General features: G+C 40.6%; 1 protein-coding gene across 1 annotated transcript in view; it reads left to right on the forward strand.

The window, feature by feature from the left end:
* LOC122806875 (calcium/calmodulin-dependent protein kinase type 1-like) overlaps positions 1-18,593 on the forward strand; it is a 1,135,755-nt gene that overhangs the window by 414,429 nt on the left and 702,733 nt on the right. The window lies entirely within an intron of this gene.

Below are 18,593 nucleotides of genomic sequence, written 5' to 3' on the forward strand. Positions count from 1 at the left end.
TTAATGTACATAACTACTGCAGTGCTGTTTTTTTTTGTATTTATTGTACTAGAGTGTTTTCCATGTGACACCTCTGAAGTAGGCTATCCCTAGCTGGACTTTTCCTGGTTAACCAAAACAGGCTACAAACTTGTTACATTTAGTGGATTTGGGGGGGGGGGGGTAACTTCCTTTTGTATAGGAGGTCATATCTTAAGAAGGCTGTGTACAGTTTGTTCAAGGTTGTCCAGATCTGATGATACAGAACTGAGCCTGGGTGGAATTTGAATCTGGTTCCTATTACCTGTGTTGCCGTTACTGACTTTACTGAATGTAGTATATTACTGCATTCTTGTATTGCGACTGTTGCTTGACTATAAAAAGGCTGTACAGCCCACAAGCACAAAAAAATATCTGTGGATTTGCATTTTTAATGGACTGTTTATGCTTTCCTATTACTAGTTTCATATGCTAATGCTGTCTACCAGGGTGTTCCTCTAACCCACAGCTTTTGACAGAACAGGTGCATCAGTGCTAGAACACACAGCAGGCTCTCTTAGAGATCTATTTATGGATGAGAGCAGCGCTCCAGGAAGCAGCAGGATGAGGTACCCAGGTGCATTATTAAACTGAGCATTAATAAACTAAATTTAGCCAGTGATGCATGCATTTGTTTGGTAAAGGCAGCAGGTAAGCATGTGCATCTGCAAACACAGCCTGACCTGAATTGTAACAGTAGGAAGAGTGCACCATAATATCACAAGTATAATGTTTAGATCTGAAAATCTTGCTTGCAGCTTTTGTTAAAGGAGAACATCAATTTCCATAAATGTATATCTGTATTTGTAAGATATGGACATATCTTTAAAAACATTTTCTGTTAATGTTTAGCAATTTTTCTAAGGGCAGTCCACATCGTATAGAGAAAATATATACATTAGGGGAAACCAAAGGATTGCTAAATGAACTGTTGTTGTCTTTTCAGTAAGTGCATTAATTGCTTTGGTTAGTTTTAGAAGATGCCATTGTTGTATGTTCTACTTTGCAAAAGCTGACAGAGTTGCCTGATTCTGAGGTCAGGGGTCCTCTAAAGAAGAGTGCCTCCTGTGGCTTTTTGTACCTACTTTTACAGAATTGTAGCCAAGTTATCTGGCTCCTTCAGCAGTCCCCCAAACTGGCAAACTCACAACTTGACATTGAGGAGTTAAAAAAAAAAAAAAAAGGTTTCCACAGTGGTAACTGTAGCAAGATGTTTGCTACAACAGAAACAAGGAACCACAGAATGGGTTTCAGCCACATGCAGCACCAGCATCACAGCTTCATAAGTCAGCACCAGTATCCAGTAGTGTACCTGCACATGATTGGCATATCTCATCTGTGCCCCCTAACAGCTTACGGCCAGGGTAGCAACCCTTTTTCACCTTACCGTAGTTAAAGCTCTGGGCTTTCATGTGGCTCACTGTAAGTTTTCCTATACAGATGGTCAACATACCCAGGAATGTGATTGCAGTGAATGGCCTGGCATATGATATCCTTCTTTGTGGATATGATCAGGTAGGCTACAGGCAGGCTGTATCCCCATCTGGAGGAATACCCTTTTTGGTCAGGCCTCTCAGGACCTTCTCAAAGACCTATAAAAGAGGAAACAGGTGTTGACTAAAAAGTACAGTCTGTAGGACATTTCCCACCTTCATCATCATTGTAAGAAGATGCCTACCATCAACTGAAATCTGAATGTCACCTACCGTAGTCTGCAGGGCTCTGAGTCTGGTGAAGCACTTTAGCAGCCCCAGTTCTGATATCTACTTGGACTAAAGCTTCTGGCAATGCCCTTCATGTGGCTGCCATGCTGTAAAAAGATGACACACCCTCCTGAGCCAAAACTCTGCAGCAGTCAGTCAGTCCTGGTGCCTTTCCATGGGCATCTAGTTCCACCTTGTGTATTTTGATAACTGAGGTGAGTGCAGTATTCCCACTGTTCTGGTGCATAAGGACATTTGGAGCTCAAAAACTGAAGTCTTTGTCACACACCCATGACTTCAGACTTCTAAAGTGTCTGTGAACTCCAAAAATCAGGGCCAAGGTGTCCAAGCCTCAACTTAATGCAGTCTTCCATTCCCCCTCTCATTTCATGTCACAAGAAATGATGACATTGGTTCTGGGGTTTGTACTTTTTTCCAGGAGCCTGCAGCCTCCATCAGAGAGTCCATTAGTGTCAGGCTGTGAAAATGTGAGGAAAAGCCTAAGGCCTAATCTGGTGCCTAGAAAAGATGTAGCAAACTTTTGTTTTACCAGCACTGAAACTCTTGTATCTTCCTTCATTGATTAAAGGCTTGAAGGATGAATTCAAGGGTTAATCTTTGGAGCCAAAATTCCAACCCCCCACTCCCAGGAAGTCCTACCATTTTCACAGCATTTTGGATTATTTTAAGTATCTTGTACAAGAATTCAGTTACTGATCCAGCTGTGATGTCCATGGATCCTACTGAATGGTCTTCTAGGTCTCTAATCAAGAATTCCATTCCCAGTGACAGTGAGCATAAAGTACTAGACCACTTTGTGAACATATGCCACCTTGTCGCACAGTGTGCTGAATTGATGTACCTATTTGGTACATTTCTAGGGGACTCTTTTGTCCCAGTTAAGGGTCAAGGCTAAAGAAATAGAGTACAAGGCTTTGAGAGTTAAATTGCTAGACATATGCAGCCTCTCCTCCAAGGTTATCAAGCACTCTGTCAAGTATGGCTGTGACACAGTGGATGCATTGTGCATGGTGGTGGCAGAGGGGTCATTTATGAAGTTATGTGCTTGGCTGAGCACCCAGGCCCTTCCACACCATATGAAATTACAGCTTCTCAATGCCCCATTAGAAAAGGAACTGCTGTCTTTCCCCCCTGCTGAACACATATCTAAGAGGCTAAAAGAAAAGGAGATGACAGTGCACTCCCCTGCCAAACACGGTGGAAGCTACTCTAGTAAGAGTTGAACCTTCCACTAGAGGCAAGGGCAAAGACAAGCAGCCAAAGCAAAAGAAAGTTAATTTAAGGGAAAAAAATAGCAAGCTACTAAAGGGGGAAGCCTGGAAGGTCCTAAGCCTGGGAGGGTCCTAAGGTCTGAGACTTCACAATGGAACAGTAGTAACTCAACAGATCACTTGTGTCCTTATCCCTCAAATCCCCACTAGAGAAAGCCATATCCTCCCCATCTCACTTCTTCTTCCCAATCCCACCAGGAAATAGGGAATCACCAGCAACCGCCTGCAAAAGGGAGAGAGGAAAATCACTCAAGATACTTGGATTCTAAGGTTTGAGACAAGGATACAGGCTTCAGGTCGTAAAAAGAGTCCTTTCATGTCCTACTGTACCAAGGGTGTTTGCAAAATGTTTGGCTTTATCAGTTACCAACTACAGAAACAAGACCATCCACATTTACCTCTGTCTGGATGACTGCCTGATACAGACCCCAGTCCTAGTGGAGGCAAAGGTAGATCTGGTGTACCCCGGCATGCTTCCAGAATCTGGGACCCTGTCTAAAAATGTGAAGCTTTTGTTAATGTTTGCAAAACCTGTTGCCATCATAAAACAAAAACTGAGAGACTGGTGAAAAGAAAAAGGACTGTGACCAATGCAGTGTTGCTGTAGCTAGCTGGCTTTAAAACCAGAGGAACATACTATTGTGGGATGACCCCTGGTTGGGGCCTGTGCAACCTTTATTGTACAGTTCAGTAGTTGTTTATATGATATCTTAATGTATTTGTTTGCTTCTAAAGCATGAAGGTACAGCATTGATATTCCTTGTGTGTACTTTCAAGGGCTTGGCCATACAGAATGAAGCATGTTCTTCTCTTAGCAGTCACTGAACATTTTATTTGACAGATCATTTGAACCCATGAATACATAACAGCCGTATGACTTTTGTTGTTAAATGGCTGTAACTATAATGCACCTTTCCCTTCCACACTTTTTACTTTCACTGTATTTTTCTTTTTGGCTTTCTGTTTGCATTCTTACACATCTGGCATTAAGAGGCCAACTCACATATTCCATTACTTCTGTCTTTCTAAATTTTTAAATGTTCCTGTTTCTCTTTTTTAAGCAGCTTATTTTTTTCCTGTAAAAAGCATGGAGATGCCTTTATGTGTGCTTATCTATGTGTGGTGCCCTCTTATAACTGAGTTCAGAACCACTATGTTTCAAGTTCTTGCAACTGATTGCAATCCAGTTATAAACTTCCTACCATAACATGTAAACACTGTGTACAGACTGTAGCTCAAGAAATCACAATTCAGACAAATTGTGTGTTGTTGTTGTGTCTTTTGGCTTTTCCCGGTTAGGGTCGCCACAGCGGAACTCCGGTTCGCTAATGATTGGCAGTAGATTTTTACGTGCCAAGTTGCCGGCCCTGATGCACAGCCTTCAACGAAGGTATGCCCATTCACACATGTCTCCACACAGAAGACGCTCTAGCTGAGAATCGAACAGGACGTCTTACTGTGAGGTGACAATGCTACCACAGCACCACCACCGCAGTTTCAGAGGAATTGTATGTGTATGTGTGAATCTGTCTGTGTGCATGCATTTGGGGGATGGAACACATGCACAACCACTGATTTAGTCAGAAAGAGGCAGCATGAAAGAAATCTGCCAAAGCCATAAATAAAAGTGGTGCAAAAGACCAAAATATGGACAAGTTTTAAATACTGATCTTAAAAACTTAGAAAGTTGATAGATTAAGTGGCTTTGCATTACCATGTATTTTCTGATGGGTATGAAGTCTGAAACTCAAATGTCTGCCATTATTTCTTAACTTCAATCTTTAATGATTTGCCACTAATTTGCCAGAAAAACACAATTTTATGAAAAATGGACCAAAAATATGAGGCAAAAATCTTAACATTCTGTGAAAATCTGTACAGTTGAGAGGAATGCCATGGAGCCCTGTAGCCAGCATATCACAAGCAGAGCATTACTGCATGTGCGTGACTTTGTACCTCACTTAGAAAATCCTGCAGAATGAGACTGCACCTACATTGTTAACCATTCTAATGTGGCCATCTAAGTGACAGTTTTTTTGGACCTGGATGAAACAGCGAATGGTTACATCAGCTCAGTAACAGTATAAGGTTGCTTTCACATGTTAAGCAGTGCAGTGACTTGAGATAAAAGAAAAAAAGAGCTAAGAAACAGGAAAGTCTGACAAGAGACTTTTGGGGTCAGAAGTAATTTAAAGTATGGCCCTGCATGTACCCATTCTAGAAACAAAACACAGTTTATCAGATTACCCTAGTGTCTGAAGATGTGCATAGCTGAGGTGGCACAGACTGCCAGTTCCAGGAAGGTCTCTGTAAAGTACAGAATCTGGGCTGTTGGAGGAAGGAGCGGAATGAACTTGTGTTATATTGTTCGGAACTGGTTCCTTGATACTGAATACAGGCAGAGCTACAATCTGGTGCCCCTTAACTCTAACTTGAGGGTGAAAAAGAAAAAAAAAAGGGTCTGTTCCCTGATCTAACACATTTCACCTGAAGAGTAGTAGGAGCCTGGTCCACAAGTTCCTCAAAGCATAGCTCTTAGCTGTACAGATTTTTGCCATATTTTTGGTCCGTTTTTCATAAAATTGTGGCTTTCTCACAAATTAGTAGTAAATCCTCCAAGATTGGAGTTCAAAAGTCATGACAGACATTGAGTTTCAGACTTCATATCCTTCAGAAAATTCATGCTAATACAAAACCTGTTATTCTATCAACTTTATAACTTTGTAAGAGTGATATTTAAAAACTGTCCCTATTTTTGGGCCTATGTCCCACTTTTACTTATGGCTTTGCCCAGATTTCTTGCTGTAAGAGGTTGAAAGGTATGCCTCATAGTAAGACTGGGAGTAAAAAAAAGAAAAGTCCCTTATATGAGATGGCACTCCTACCATCTCTCCTCTTAAGGCATGCGAGGTTCTCCATGCCACTCAACTCATTCTAAAAAATAAATAAATACACAAAGAAAAAAATATGATAAATGAATAAAGGCTGCTCGCTACATTTGTACAAATTATACCACACACAAAGCGCAGAAGCAAGCACTGTATTGAATGCTGGCAAAGAAAATGAATGCTACACTAACAATGATCTTCTGAAAGATCGACATTTGCTGATCATGCCACCTAAAATCTTGCACCCGAGGTGGTTGCCCTCATTTGTCCTGCTCTAGCCACAGCTACAAATACAGGTGGCTATAGCCCAGACTAAAAATTGAATATTGGTATTGCTGGTTTCTGGATGTTTCTCCTCACTTAACCTTTCTTGCGAAGAGACTTAGGTCAGCTATTAGTGTACATTGCTCCCACAGTGCAGGACCTTATTTGTATTTATATCAATTAGTTTCTTTGAACTTAACTAGGGGTTCTAAACTCTGGTTTCCTAGTTACTACTCACATCTGTCAACCACCTGAGTATCCTCATAATAACTCAGCCCAGCTCCTATACGGGTTGTTTGAGGTGAACAGTTTTTTTCACTAGAGTAGGTTAGTTTGCCGAACAGAAATTGAACAAGTTTACAACTGTACAGAAACTGACAGCAGAGTAATGATACTTTCAGAATGTTTCTCTATTTCCTTATGGTAGAGAGACATTAGAGTTGATTATATTAAATACGAAGGTCCAGGAGGCACATTCCCCTGCATGAAGCTTAATTGGGGTTTACCCCCAATGAGTAACAGTTTGGCAATTTTACCATTGATCAGATTTTTGATCAAATTTCTTACTCAGCCGGACTCACAGAGACCAACAAACTGTGATCCATTTTTTACTGCTTTCTTGATAATCTGTTTGGGTGTGGTAACAGTGAAGTTCTAGTTGCTTAGGGCCCATTTATGGTTGAGTACATGGGAGGGAAAATCTTAGAATATGGAATTACAATAAATGCATAGATTCATAAGAAGAGTATAACAGGAACATCACCGTTGCCCTGCAAGTCAACAAAACAGCAGCACAGCATGAGTGAATACAGAATGTGAACAATCACTGTGCTGCAGAATAAGTGTTTGCATTTTGTCATGATACAGAGTACATGAGAGCTATCATTTTGTCATGATGCAGAGTACATAAGTGTGATGATTGAGGAGTGATGGGCGAAGGCTGCCAGCCTAGTCAAATAGAATTTGATATATAATTCTGGCATTTGTAAATAAATGTAAAATACTTGAATGTAAAAGAATAATGTGAAATGTGGAACTGCAAAATATGTGACAACATTGCACTCTACAGGCCCAGTGAAGCATGTTGTGACCCTTCCATGTTAGAATTTGGCTCCAGTGAGTCTGGATGAAGATTTCATGCCCATTGTTTTAAGGTTAAAGTTTATGACCAGAATTTACATGTGGATGGTGCTTTACTGCTCTGGTTTCTGTTAGAAAATACATGTGAAATGTCTTCTATTGTTGCAAGTTTCTGAGCAGGTGTTAGATTGCTAAAGAATCCAGTTTATTTGTCTGGGAAAACCTAAGTGTCAACATGATGTAATTTGGGAGGGACCCAGCAAACATGTTTGTTAGTAATGTTTAAATACTATTTCTCACAAGAGACTTGAAGCATTTTGACTTTGGACATCTAACTCAGCACTCTGCCTTATGCTCACATGTAAGTTTTAGCACTGTGATTTCTTGTAGGAATAGTTAAAGCTAGTAAAGATTAATTAGGTATTTTTCTTTGATATCAGAACTGTCCTACTGTATTAGTTTACGTTTCTGTGTGATCACTGAACTCTTAGAGATCTCTGTGGTGTAGTAGTTTTGTCTTGTGTTTTAATTATTTATTATTAAATAGTTTTAAAACCTTTACCTGTGGCTGGTTTGTGTAGAGATAAGCTCTAGAGTACATTGCATATTTATAGAGGTTACTGTAATAGGCCACTCTAATAAGCCTTAGACTGTATAGTCACATTACCATTGGATAATAATATTGCACAGTAATAATTGGACACCCTTTTATGGGCATTTTAGTAGCTGATATTATTAGCTGGGTGGTGGCAGTAATTACTACCGTATGGTCTGGGTAAAGGGGCACAGCTGGAGAATCTGTGTCAGCCTTTCCCAGGAGTGTCTGTGAAGTTGTATAAATACTTATCTCAAAGTGTGTGTGTGTTGTGTCAGCTACTTGGCAGGGACACGAAGCACTGGTTGGACAGAGAGGGTACTGGAGGTTTTAGCTTGCCCAGCTAGGCTGAGACCTGGACCCTATAGCTGTGCCAGTGGGGAGTGCTATTGGGGACCTGGTGAGCAAGGGAGCAACCAGCCCCAGACTGACTGTGATCTCTGTGTGCACTTAAGGGAAATTGTACTTTACTCTGTGTATTAGTTATCCTTTTCTGTTCTATGAGACTACCTCCCTGGTGTTAGTGGTGAGGATTGAGGCTCCTTGATTGCTGGGCCAGGGCATGGTCGTCACAATAGGAATAACCATTTTGTCATGATGCAGAACACATGTAACCAGTCAAGCTGTTTAATATGCATTACATTCTTGTAGTAGCATAATGTTGTTTGAAAAGTTACTAGACCCTGGCACTTTCAGTCTCCGGGTAATAAACAAATGTTCCAAGCATTAATAAGTACATGGTATTTAATGATTTCGGTAGCATTATTATTAAATACCATGTACGTACTAATGCTTAGAACATTAGACCACCTGGCAGTGTGAACCTCGGTTCTAGCTGATTGTAACTGCTGAAGTGATCCCCTAACATCATATGCAAAAAATGGGGCAAGGGATTGTGGATGGATGGATGAATGGATGGATTTAATGATTTCAGTATTCGTCTGAGTGTAACAGATTCTTACATTTTTTTATTTTTCTACCCAAGCTCTGTATATTTAATAGTGCAGCTGCTTTATACATACCACTGTTATCACTTCTGAACTGTACTGTAGGCACTGCTGCAATAAAGGTGCTACTCCATAGAGACATAAGTCATTCCCTTACCTTACCAGCAGTGTTACTATCATACCTCCTTCTCATGATAATTTTGTTCGGTCTGTTTATTTCCCTTTGTATGTATTCAAATTTACAGCTTAAGATTTAGGTTTAGCTTTTGCATACTACTACCCCTCAGACCGATCTGCACTGCAACTTTTTGTAATAATTAGCATGAATGCTGCTCCTAGGAAATTATTGTGGTGTGCAGGTAATGTACAACCGATTACATAACTTTTGTACAACATATAAGATTTTGCTATCATTTTGAGCAGTTACGATTATAGCACGACTGCTTGGATGCTTTGTAAGTAGTACATTAGAAACGACAACTGTATAGTGCTTGCGGCTTCATGTTATTGATGTTGCTCCATTTGTTATTAGTATCTCTCGGTCTCTCTCTATATATATGTATATATATATATATATATATATATATATATATATATATATAAATATATGGATGTACATGTTCACCATTTATGTTATGGAAGTCTACAAAAATGCGGAGGGCAGCATTCCTTAACCAAGGATCGCTGCAAGTGTGGCAGGGAACATTGGCCACCAAGAAGACCACTGTAATTGGGTCCCAGTCAGCCTTGAAGGTAGCCAGTGAAGCCTTCCCAATACTACTGTATAAGAAAAGTAGCTAGTTAGCACCTCCTGATTCACTGCTAATTTACGAGCTGTACTGCAAGTATTGCTATTGCTGTGTCCCCTTTTCCCACATTATGTACTAGACATAACACTGACCAGCACTGCCAAGTACTCTGGGGTAAAACATGTGCTCTCTGGGGCTTAGTGAGGATTCAAAAATAAAATGGGTCTCTGCACCAAGGTCTCCTTCCTTTCAGTGCCACCCTTCCCTCCCTAATCTTGTCTCCTTTTATATGCTCCTTGGCTGTATCCACCCCACATTGATTGAGCCATAGCCTAGTTAACACACAGCCAATGAAAAGTGCTGACATAGCCCGATCACTGTAGGTCTTTTAATCCTTTAGGTATGCCATGTTTCTGAGTCATATACTCAAGTACATGGCTGTGGTAGTGGTGGGGTGCTGTACTAGTAAAATTAGTTTCATAAAACAAACTAACAAATTAAATTTACTTCTTCTACACCAGACTAGATACCTCACAATTAAAACATGTTGAATGTACTGCAAGAGATTCTTACACAGAAGGAATAAAAAGCATTCAGAATACTTGAACTACTTGTTTTTGTTCCTGATTTTATTTTATTAGGATGGTCACCTATATCTAGGGCCTGTTTGCTGTTATACCATGATCATTTGTATGGAAAGCTAATGGATGAATACAGTAGGTCTAAAAGTAGAGAATCTAAGTATTAAAAGTGTGAATTACAACACATTTGCCTTCCTAGTTCAATTGGTCTGACCATATCATCCTGACAGTATAATGATTTATAAAACTTGGTTAAATATCTTGATCTGATTCTGGTGTCTCTCAACTGCAACAGGAAGAACAAAAGTGTGAGCAGTGTTGCAGTTCTTCTTTTATGGCAACATAATTTGTTTTATGTCTGATAGCTAGATTCCATACCGAGGATAGAGAGAAACCTTACTAGTTTATGTTAAAGTGAATACTGTGAAACTGTCCACTTCCCGTCTTTATGTGCTTCCAGATGCCCATGAAAATGTGGCAAAAAAAGCTTATTCACTAGTTGACATCAGCCATAAAAACAAATTGTTAGGAAATTTCCCAGAATGATTTTAGTCATCTGTAAATACAGTTCCATGCATGCACTTCTAGTAAAAGCACCAAACATCTGAGAGAAATATCATAGTATATTGGAGTCTGACATTATTATTATTGCCAACTTTGTATGGAGTTTTACTGGTGTCTACAAAGAATGTAGGAATGCGAACAAGTTTGAGTCAGTAACAATCTGCTCTTAAGGAATTGAATGGCTGTTACTCGGCAGACTTCCATTAGACGCTGCTGTACTATATTTTATTGCCATATTCTTGAACAAAAAAATGAGAGAGAGAGAGAAAGAGAATCAGTCATACCTAGGAATTGCTGTTGGATGTCTACCCTTGTCACATCTGTAATGTTTTAATATGTTATATTAACAATTTGGCAAAAAATAGCCAACTAGTCATTAGTTTTTTTTTTTTTTGCCAAACTGTTAATTTAACAGTTTGACAGTTGCATAACTAATACATAGGTTCATAGGTTCATAGATGTTTACTAGGCTAACAACCACAAGGGCCGTTTTAAGGGTAGCCATGTATCTGAAATCTTTGACAACTTCTGGTAGCCTTGATAAGTGTAAGCAGGGGCTTAGAAGATGAAACATTTACAAGCAAGGGCCTGGGAGATGAACCATTTACAGGTTGCCTGTGTCCATTAGAGACATAGGTGTCAAACCAGGGATGAATTTCCTGCTCCCACCCAATTGTCCAAGTTACACTTGAATTGAGTTAAGGAGGAACTCTACTTCACATTGATGGGGAGCCTGTTCCAGACATGGGGTAGTCTCTGGGATGCATACCTCTCTCTCTCTCTAGCAGGTCCTATTTATATCACAGGCAAGGTTTAAGTCTTTAGAACAGGTAATTCTGGTGCTGTTTGGTTTGTGGGTATGCAGGAGGTCCATCAGAGTGGGGTCTGACAATGCCCTCTATGTCAGCAGAGATCTCCCCTCAACAGCCTGTAGGAGACAGAATACAGGGCTAGGGTCTTGAGGCAGTCTGCGCAGGACATTTTACTTACGCCCTATATTCTTTTACTGAGGAACCTCTGAGGACATTCTATTTGTTGGATATGCCTAGTTAGGTACATACCAAATGGGTCATTGTACTCAATGATAGATCTGATGAATGCCGAATATAGTGGAACAATGACTTCCTTGGACTTAGATGAAATACCTTTGTTTATAAATTGTGCAACATAGAATGATTTCCTCACTACTGTAGACATGTGGTGATCAAAGGCTAGATTACTATCTATGTGTGTACTCATGTCCTTGACTACTGGGTTAACACTAAGAGGTGTGTTGTCAAAATGATAGTTACCAGAGGTGGATGACTTCCCGAAGGATACTATTATGCATTTCTTGGAATTTAGTTTTAGTCCATAGCTCTGACACCAGCTGTTTGTCTGCATCAGCCCTTCCTAGAGAATATTTGTGTCAGTGAGGGATTCAATGACAGCATCTAATTTGCAATCCTCTGCAGATTTAGTCAGCCAGAGACCATTGACCTTGAATTCAGTGAAGTCAATGCCAAAAAGGAGTGGTCCAGTGACTGATCCCTGAGGGTTTCCACTTGCGATTGGCCTCTTTGCAGAGGTAGACTCCCCGATTTTAACTTCCTGGGTCCTGTCTGTGAGCCAGTTGGCTATCCAACCATTTTGCCCTCATCCATTGCTTTGGTGACCTTCTCAAAGAAGTCCACCAGGCTGAGTAGGCATTACCTGCCCTTGATGAAACCAAACTGGGTTGGGTCCAGTGTCTAGAGGTTTTCTATATCATTATTGATCATTTCCACGATAATTGTTTCCATGGCTTTGCATATAATAGTAGTGAGACTTATGGGTCTGTAATTTACAGGATCTGTAGATGGCCCACCTTTGTGCAGAGGGATGACTGTTGTTGTTCTCCGTTCATGAGGCATGAATCTAATTTGGAGGTTACACTTAAATAACAATCCCAGAGGGCCTGATAGGTCATGTTTCATGCTATTTAGAAGGCATCCTGGGATACTGTCTGGGCCCATTTATGCAGTGCGCTTGGTCTTAGAGAGAGAGAGCATTAAGGACCTGTTCCCTAGTGATAGCAGGGGAAGTTATATTTGTTGGTATTTCCTGAGGGAAGGTTGAGGGGAGAGAGTGGTAAAATTGGAGCTGAATTTGTCAGCCAGTAGATTTGCTATATCTTCTGACTCAGTATAGTTGGTTTCAGAATTACTTACCCACATTAACCCAGGATATTTAGAGCTGGGCACCCAAAGTGACATAACGCCTCCTGCCTGTCCATTTTTGTATTTTAAGATTTCACTATGTCCAGTTTTGATTTCATGTTTGTATTCACTATGTTTTAATATTTAGCTGTTCCCTATTAATTCCACACACTGAGATTGCCAGGCAGTATGTACCTGTTTTCATTTAACCTTTGTTATCTACAGTATGCTTTCAGGACATGGAGAGCGGCAATTATGCTCCAAAGTGGAGAAAAAGATGAAATTGTTAAAGACAACTCTAGCATGAGACACAATTTTAAGAATGCTTAAGGGTACTTAAACATTTTTTTAAAAACAGCTACGCATGGTTAAAATTAAGTGTCATGCTAGGAAATAACAGCAGGCATTGCTGCCTGGTGTAGAATAGCAGCAGAAAGTAAAACTGCTTTTAAAAGCTGTTAGAGGCTTTGTCCTGCCACTCTTATAAACAAAAGGTGCTGCAGAATGAATTGTCTAACAGCCATTAAAGCTGTTAGTCTTACATAGTGGGAGATTTGTTTCTGCCTGCTGTCTGCTTTACTTGCTTTCAAATGCTTTGCAAGCTGCAAAAAACATGTTGCTCTCCTACATTTTTTCATGTAACTGGTAGTACATGCAGCAGATAAAGCCCCATGAACATGTCTTTGGTCATATCCAGCTTTATGTATTCTCAACATGGTTGCCAGGATTCAACTCTTGAGCCTCACTCTTGTTATGAATTTCCTGGCATCCATTTTTCAAACTCATAATATAAACTGATTATGACTGGAGACCTGATCGTAATCCTCTGTATTATATTATGACATATTTTATTATTTTTATGTAAAACACAAAAGAAAACATATTAGTCATAGGCGATTCCACCGTGAGATACACAGATGTTCCTCTCATCAGGATTGATAAGGAAAGGTTCACGGTCAGCTGTCTGTTAGGTGCTAGGATCCACCATATTACACATGCACTCAAGTCTCTCAACAACAGGTACTGTTATGACTCTGTCATAGCCCATGTTGATGTGAATGACTTGAGATGTAACTCTGTGGACTACATGAAGAGAGACATGACTGAGCTCTCTGATTATGTGTTTCAAGCAGGTATGTCTCTAGCCTTAACCAGCTTTTTACTTTCACCTAGGATGTTGCCTCAATACAAACAGAAAATGATTGACTTCAATAATTGGTGAAGTTTATGGTGTCATTCTAGGGGGATCCAGTATCTGTCAGCCTGGGATGACATGAATGATAGACCTTAATGCTTTGCCAGAGATGATCTTTATCTGTCACCCTTGGGATTTCGGCTATTGGCTAAGGCACTTGCCACCCCCATACTGCATTTTTAGGCAGTGTCTGAAGGACAAAATTCCCAATGTAAAAGTTCCATCTAAAAACAACCTCAAGGTTATGCTGCTAAGCGCTAGGAGTCTTAACATGAAACTGCACTCATTGGAAGCAGTCCTCACCTTGGAAGACTCAGACATTTGTGCAGTCACAGAGGCCTGGTTCAAGGCTGTGGAGAGCACTCCAGACATACCAGGTTACACCTCCTTCCACATGTTCAGACCACAAACAGAAGGCATGAAAACTAAAGGAGGCGGTGTATCAATATTCATTAAATTTAAATACACCTCCAGATTGGTTAAACAGTATAATTCCCTGGAGATGGGTTAAACAGTATGATTCCCTGGAGATACTTAGGTGCAATTAACTGTTGGTAGGACACCTATTCAAATCATTGCCAGCTACAGGGCCCCCTCTGTGAATCAGTACACTCATTCTGCCTATTTGGATCTACTGGAGTCTATCAAGATACATCCGAACACCTTGGTTTTGGGCAACTTTAACTACCCATCCACTGACTGGGTAAATTTTGTTCTCAAACTCACTTGCCCAAAGGTTCCTTGACTTTGTTAACTCCAATGCCCTGGACCAGCTGGTTGACACCCCCACAAGCACCAGAAATCAGTCTCATTCAAAGTAACTATCACACCTGCCCCCCCAGCAGCAACTAAACTAAAAAACTTCTCCAAAGCAGATTATAACCTCTTGTGTGATGGTATAAATAGCTTCACTGCACTTCCCCCCTCAGATGGAACTGGCAACTATGCCGAGTTCTACACCAATGGTTTAAACAAACACCTGTATAACTGCATTGACTCTGCCATACCTGATAGGACTAAAACAAGTTCCTCAAGGAAGAACAAACCTGACTGGTGGACAACTGCCATTAACAGGCTTTACAATAAGAGGAAGAAATTGTTGTCTAAGAGTAAGAGGGAGTGAGCCCTAAGCTTGAAACCCTCCCTTCTCAGCTTAAACAAGCAAATACGACTTCTTATAAAGTCCTCCAAAGCAAACTACAAATCCAAATTAGCTTCCTCAACTAATGACAACCATAAAGCATTCTTTAGTTACATCCGTAACCTAAAAGGAAAGGCCCAGATTTGTGCTGAACTGGTAGTTAATGATACCACATATACTGAGCCTGTGGACATAGCTAACATGTTAGCTGACAGGTTCTGTGAAAACTTCCCTTCCCTGTTCCCCCACACTTACCCCATGACATCCCTACCACCTGTCCCCTACCTTGTATGTCTAAAGAGCAGGTCATAAACCCCCTCTCTAAGGCCAAAAACACAGCATCTATGGGACCTGATAACATCCCAGGCTGTGTCCTACATGGGCTCCAACAAGGATTAACAACACCATTGGGTACTCTTTTCAGTCATAGCCTAAGTACTGGCTTCATCCCAGCTGAATGGAAAATGGCCACTGTTATCCCCTTGCACAAAGAAGGTGCTTCTACTGTCCCCAGGAACTGTAGACCTATTAGCCTGACTAGCCTTATCTGCAAGGCCATGGAGCGAATCATCATGGACCTTATCAACAAAGATATAGGTAATCTACAAACACTTGACCCTACTCAGTATGGATTTGTCAAAGGGAGATCATGCCTGTTAAACCTGGTGGACTTCTTTGAGACAGTCACCAAGGCCCTGGACGAGAGGAAATCTGTGCATACAGCATACCTAGACTTAGCCAGGGCTTTTGACACTATTTATTTATTTATTTAACATAAATAAGAAGAATTAACAACACCATTGGGTACTCTTTTCAATCATAGTCTAAGCACCAGCTTCATCCCAGCTGAATGCAAAACAGCCACCTTTATCCCCTTGCACAAAGGAGGTGCTTCCATTGACCTCAGGAACTATAGACCTATTAGCCTGACTTGCCTTATCTGCAAGGCCATGGAATAAATAAATAAAAACAAATAAATAAAATCTGTGCATACAGCCTACCTAGACTCACGCATCATTGACAAACTCACCCAGCTAGGTGTCAACCTTATATCCTTAGATGGCTTGCTAACTGTCTCACTGATAGAGCCATATAGTCAAAATAGGGGAATCCACCTCCAACAGCAGACCTGTAACCACTGGTGTTCCACAAGGATCAGTCATGGGATCTCTACTGTTTGTAATCAAGTTCTCCAAAGTATAAGCAAAAACTAAAGGTCTGTGGCTGACAACATTTGCTGAAGACTGCAAACTGGGAGCGGTCATAGACTCTCCAAACAATGTCAACATCCTACAAGAGGGTCTTATACAAACAAATGATTGGTGCCAAAGTCATGGCCTTAAACTCAATGCAAAAAATACATTATCATCCCTTTCTGTAAGAGCGATGTTCCTGCTAACTACCACATCAATAGCAACACCCTAAGTACGCACTCAGTGATGAGAGACCTGGGCACACAAGCTGACCGCAACCTTTCCTTTGATCACCATGTCTCCACAGTGGTAAGAAGGGCATTCTATATTGCTCATCTCATAAGTAAGGGCACTGCCTCCAGAAAAAAAGAAGTTATAACCTTCCTGTACTCTTCCCTCATCAGGCCAATCATTGAGTACAGTTCCCCTTTTGGTATGTACCTTTCCAAGCACCTGCAGCAATTGGAGAGACCACAAACGTTCATCATAAGGAAAATTCAAAGTCTTTAGCATCTGCCCTATGTGGAGCATCTGAAATCACTGTCACTTTATTCTGTTTCATACAGACTACTTAGAGGTGATCTATGCCTTGTATATAAGGCAATCACTGACCCTGCTTTATTGGAAATACTGCATATCCGCAAGTCATATGGTAGACAGGTAACTCATTCTAAAGACCTTAACCTGGTATGTGACATTAATAGAACCTACTGGAGGGACAGGTTTGTCTCCCAGAGGTTACCATACCTTTGGAACAGACTCCCACTTCATGTCAAAGCTCACTGGCCCTCTTCAAATGCAATATGGATGATTGGATGGGTAACTGTAAATTCACCTCAGGGGTTCCACCTTTGTCCCTCTTGGACAGGGGCAATAGGTGCTGATTGTGGAAGTAAGGGTAGAACTTGGCTAGTCTTGTAAGGGCCCTACGGCCATTAGCCTAGTAACTTCCTATGATCTTATGATATATTTCTAACTTCCTAATCTACATTTTTCTTTTTCTTTTAGTTCTAATTGTGTGTGTGTATATCAGGAGCTTAAGTCAATAACTCTAACTATACTGTTGGAAGTAGTACAGCCAACAAACATGTATGTTGCTTCTTGGTATTACCCTATCTTTCAGTGTTCTGCCTTCACTGAGTATAAGTCAAAATATGGCATATTCTTACACCATATCACACTTATTATAGGTAAAATATAATACCGCAGAAGTTTTATATCTGTAATCAATATTGCATATAGACCACACAATTTATAATTTCATTTACTTTACTCTTTTTGTGTATTATTTGCATGCTGTGCACGTTTTTCAGGATGGTGTGACACGTTTGTTTCATCCACTTCCATCTCTCTACTTTGTCAGGTACTGCACTATGTGCTGTTTCACTGGAGCAGTCCACTTAACCAGGCAACATATAACTCTATAAACCATTTCATTAGTTTTACATTAGGTCAGGTGTTGAGTGGATACTAGAGAAACCTAACTGTGGCCGTAAGTTAGAAAACAGTCATAATGGCAAGAGAAGTTTCCATAGTAGTCTTGTTCCATCTCCAGGAAGTACAATAAGTGTTGCTGTTAAATCATCTGTTAACATTTCAATCAAAAGAACCATCAATCGGAATTATGTTCAGTGCATGCAGTATGGAAAACAGCATTTCCCTCAGGTGTGGACTTATTGTCATAAAAGTAAGGGTGCAAGATAAAGGAGGCAAGAAACTAACTTTGAGGTGGTGGAGAATTAGGGTGAAGTCAATGGCAATGGGGAAATGGATGAGGAGGTTAGATTGCAGGGAGGAAGAGAGGGAGAAGAAGAGTGGAGAGGTGTTAGCCACGGTGCATGACAAGAGTAAGATATAGCCACGGGGCATGACAAGAGTAAGATATAGCCACGGGGCATGACAAGAGTAAGATATAGCCACGGGGCATGACAAGAGTAAGATTGTAGAAAGCAGAAAAAAGAGAGTTGAGAGAAGAGATGAGAAACAGTGGTTGGATGGGCATATGGAGCGAATATACACAAGCAAATTAGGTTGTACACAGTCACCAGAAAGGAACGAGAGCAACAACCAAGATAGATTGGTTCTTAAAGAAGGGAGACTCAAGTAGGATGGGTTAGAGGATGGGAATCAGGATCATGCAGTGGTAAGCTATGACTGTAGAAGAGACAATAGAAATGGAAATGAGCTGAGGGGAATGGAGAACAGT

The sequence above is a fragment of the Protopterus annectens genome, chromosome 7.part0 (genome assembly GCF_019279795.1).
Source record: "Protopterus annectens isolate FY-2018-M chromosome 7.part0, PAN1.0, whole genome shotgun sequence".
Taxonomy (NCBI): Eukaryota; Metazoa; Chordata; order Ceratodontiformes; family Protopteridae; genus Protopterus; species Protopterus annectens.